We start from the raw sequence: 4,371 nt of genomic DNA on the forward strand, positions 1-4,371 counted from the left end.
CAGGTGATGGGATTTTGGTTTTTAACATTTAGATTTTAGGTCATCACTAACATTGCAGTTCTTTAGGTTTTAGGCCTCAAGGCCCAATGTCTCAGACTCTCTCAGGCCTTCATCCCATCTAAGAAAATGAAAATAAAAACAAAAAAGAAGGATAGAGCAGAGGAAAAAAAACAACCCTGACTTTTCTACATTTTCCCCTGATATCTATACAGTGGCTTTGTGAGTAAAGACTGCAGATGGTAGCAGCCTATGTGACTCACATTGCCTCAGCTTGGGAAGAGGGAGCCAAGGTGGGCTTCTCCTCACAAGATACAGGGATGGATCGACCACTGTGGCTTGAATCCATATTAGAGTGGATCTTGGGAACAGAGAAGGTCGGCATGCCATCAGCAGACAAGGAGCAGGAAATAGAGGCCTGATCCACATTGGAAGGCAAATGGCATTTATGATGGAACTTACGGGAAATATCACCATGGTCATCTTGTCTTTCACTGTGCTTCCCATGAATTTCCACAAAGTCATCCACCACTTTCACAATCGAGTCTTCAGGAGAGAAATGTTTTACATCCAGGAAGACAACAAACTCATCTCAGTCAGATCTCACCTCAGAAATGCCTGATTCCAACACAGTTTGGAAGAGTGACTGCCAGTAATAAGAGGTGATGGTGGAGGAGAGGAAAGGCAGGAGATCATATTCAAAAAGGCCTTCTCCAAAAAAACTGGTCAAACAAGTGGCTTGGATGTAAGGATCCAAGAGCACATTTGAACCAGGAGTGCTGATTAGTTATGTCCATGTCCAGAGGAATCCAAAGAATTTCAATGTCAGGCTCATTTTGTTTTCCAAGAATGGTCCTCAACTAACCTACAAGCAATTATTTTCACTCATTCCTCTGAGGTGGGAAAGTTGGAATATTCCTTTGTTTCCCATTGCCACTTCTAGGTTCTCCCTCTACCATCATCACTCAGTAACCTCTTCACCTTTGAGGTTCACTCAGGGCTGTGCTGGTAAAAACAACCAAGTGTTGCGAGAAGCTGATAGGTGGCAAGGAAGACGAAATATGTTAAAAAACAAAAGTAAAGCTACCCCCCTTTTTTCTATTCTCTCTCCTTTCACCCTGTCCCTCCTCAAAAGTATTTTGCTTCTGACCACCCTCTCCCCTAATCTGCCCTCCCTTCTATCACCATCACCCACCCTTCTTATCTCCTTCCCCTTCTACTTTCCTGCAGGGTAAGATAGAGTTCTATACCTAATTGTGTGTGTATATTATTCCCTCTTTGAGCCAGTTCTGATGGGAGTAAGGTTCACTTACTTCCCCTCACCTCTCAGCTCTTCCCCTCCACTATAAATCTTCTTGCCTCTTTTATGTGAAATAATTTACCCCATTTTACCTCTCCCTTTCTCTTTTTCCTAGTACATTCCTCTCTCACCCTTAATTTTTAGATATCATCCTTTCATGTTCACCTCATACCTGTGCCCTCTGTCTGTATATACTCATTCTAACTACCCTAATAATGAGAAAGTTCTTATGAGTTACAAGTATCAGCTTCTCATGTAGGAATATAAACAGCTTAACCTTATTAAGTCCTTTGTGATTTCCCTTTCCTGTTTACCTTTTTATGCTTCTCTTGAGTCTTGTATTTGAAAGTCAATTTTTCTATTCAGTTCTGGTCTTTTCATCAAGAATGCTTGAAAGTCTTCCATATCACTGAATGTTTATTTTTTTCCCTTGAAAGATTATACTCAGCTTTGTTGAGTAGGTGATTCTCAGTTGTAATCCTAGCTCTTTTGCCCTCGGGAATACCAAATTCCAAGCCCTTTGATACTTTAATACAGAAGCTGCTGAATCGTGTGTTATCCTGACTGTGACTCCACAGTCACAGTTTCTTTCTGCCTGTTTGCAACATTTCTCCTTGACCTGTGAACTCCAGAATTTGGCTATAATACTCCTGGCAGTTTTCATTTTGGGATCTCTTTCAGGAGGTAATTGGTGGATTCGTTCAATTTCTAATTTGTCCTCTGGTTCTAGAATATCAGGGCAGGTTTCATTGATAATTTCTTGAAAGATGATGGTCTAAGCCTCTTTGTTTGATCATGGCTTTCAGATAGTCCACTAATTTTTAAATTGTCTCTCCTGGACCTATTTTCCAGGTCAGTTGTTTTTTCCAATGAGATTTTTTTTTCATTCTTTTGGTTTTGTTTTATTACTTCTGGATTTCTCATAAAGTCATTAGCTTCCATTTACTCCATTCTAACTTTTAGTGAGATTTTGGACCTCTTCCATTTGACCAATTCTGCTTTTTAAGGCATTCTCCTCCTTGGCTTTTTGGATCTCTTTTACCATTTGGCCTAGTCTGTTTTTTAAGGTGTTATTTTCTTCTGTATTTTTTGCGTCTCCTTTACCAAACTGTTGACTCTTTTCTCACAGTTTTCTTGCATCACTCTCATTTCTCTTCCTAATTTTTCTTCTACCTCTCTTACTTGATTTTAAAAATCTTTTATGAGCTCTCCTATGGCCTGAGATCAATTCATATTTTTCTTGGAAGCTTTGGATGTAGGAGCTTTGACTTTGCTATCTTCTGAGCAGGTGTTTTGATCTTCCCTGTTACCATAATAACTTTCTATAGTCAGAGTTTTTTTTTCTGTTGTTTGCTCATTTTCCCAGCCTATTACTTGACTGTTAACTGTTTGTTAAAGTAGGACTCTGCTTCCAGGGTGGAGAGCACACTGTCCCAAGCTTCATGGGTTTTATACAGCTATTTTCAGAGATACTTCTAGGAACTGGTAAGTTTTCAGTTCTTCCAGGGTGTTATGATCTAAGGAGAGGTGTTTACTATTCTCCTGGCCTGTGCTCTGGTCTGTGAGTGACCACAAGCACTCTTTTCTGCCCTAGAACTGTGAGGAAGGTTCCCCCTCCCTTGTGGCTGCAAACTCCGCTATTCTAGTTCTCCTCCTCACCCTGGGACTCGGATCTGAGTACAGGCAAAGCAATAGAGTCTCTAACAGAGGTCTGGAAACTGTCACTGCTACTAGTGATTCAGTCACCCCAAGACCTGCTCTGAGTTTTCTGGGGCTGGGACTTCCCTGGTGCAGCCTGTGCTGGATTGTGCTCCTCTCTTACCCTGCTATAACAGACTTTTCCTACCAGCCTTCCAAGTTGTCTTGGCCTAGAAATTTGTTTCAATTCATCTTTTTGTGGGTTCTACTGCTCTAGAATTTATTTAGAGTCATTTTTAAAAGGTATTTGGAGGTGTTTGGGGGGAGAGCTCAGGTGAGTCCCTGCCTTTACTCTACCATCTTGGTTCTGTCTCTGTAACTTCCTATTTTACCTCATTCTTTTTGCTAACTGGGTTCTAAATTTTGTTGTTTCTATACTACTGAAGGGTTTCAAATGCTTTCAGTATAGCTTGAAGTTCAGCTCTATGAGACAAAGTCCTGGCTTTAACATTTTAGGTATTCTTCAGCTTGTCCCCTTTCTCTACTCCTTCTTTTCTTCCCTTATTAAGGGCCTTGCTCCTGATATGTTAAGTGAAAAGATGGAAAGCCCATCAAAAATTTAGTGTAATTTACATTTTCAAGTAACAGATACTTCCACTTGAGTAGGATATGGAGATGAGCCAAAGTTTCATCTCAAATTAATTTAATTAGTTCAAGAGCATCTTTGTAAAGAGGAGCTAATCAGCACACTCAACATACAAAAATTGAAAATAACCACACACATATCATTCTTTACGGGATTTCCTTCTTTCACATTTATGTAGGGTTTTTTTATGGTTCTGTTTTTGGCTTTTTAAAGTAGACATTGCCATATGGTCCCTCACTTAGCATTCTATTTGTGGCCACTGCTCGTGACTTAATCCAAGATGTTACAGAAGGAAAGGGAAGATTAGATTTTGTCTTTACATAGAATAGGAAAGCCTTTACACTTTAACCAAAAGGGTGATATGTGAGGCTCCAAAATTCATTCCAGTAACGTGGCAGGTGAGTTATGCCACTATGTCTAGGGCATCATGCTATAACTTGGGAAAACAATTTGTGAACTGATACTGTGCCACAATTTTACTTTTGAGCTGATTGTGTTGAACACTATGAATTTGAATGTTTGGTCTTTTAGTCTTTGAGATTACTAGCAATAGAAATGTTATTGAACATTGTTCCTATCCCTTGATTTGATAATATTAATCTGGAAAATGCAGAAGAATCAATCAATCATTAAATAAATATTTATTAAGTCTATGATTTGCAACTAGGTAGTCAATTCAAAACACCTCAAATCAAAGAATCACAGAATCTCAGAGGTAAAAGGCACTTCAGAAGGCACTTCTATCCATGAATAATAAGAAAAAAAAGTCATTAAACTCTTTATGATCTTT

General features: G+C 39.3%; 1 pseudogene; it reads right to left on the reverse strand.

The window, feature by feature from the left end:
- Positions 1-256: 256 nt before the first annotated feature.
- On the reverse strand, positions 257-928 carry LOC114044377 (annotated as a pseudogene).
- Between the last annotated feature and the right edge of the window lie 3,443 nt (positions 929-4,371).

Source organism: Vombatus ursinus, unplaced genomic scaffold (genome assembly GCF_900497805.2).
Source record: "Vombatus ursinus unplaced genomic scaffold, bare-nosed wombat genome assembly UNPS02014773.1, whole genome shotgun sequence".
NCBI lineage: Eukaryota > Metazoa > Chordata > Mammalia > Diprotodontia > Vombatidae > Vombatus > Vombatus ursinus.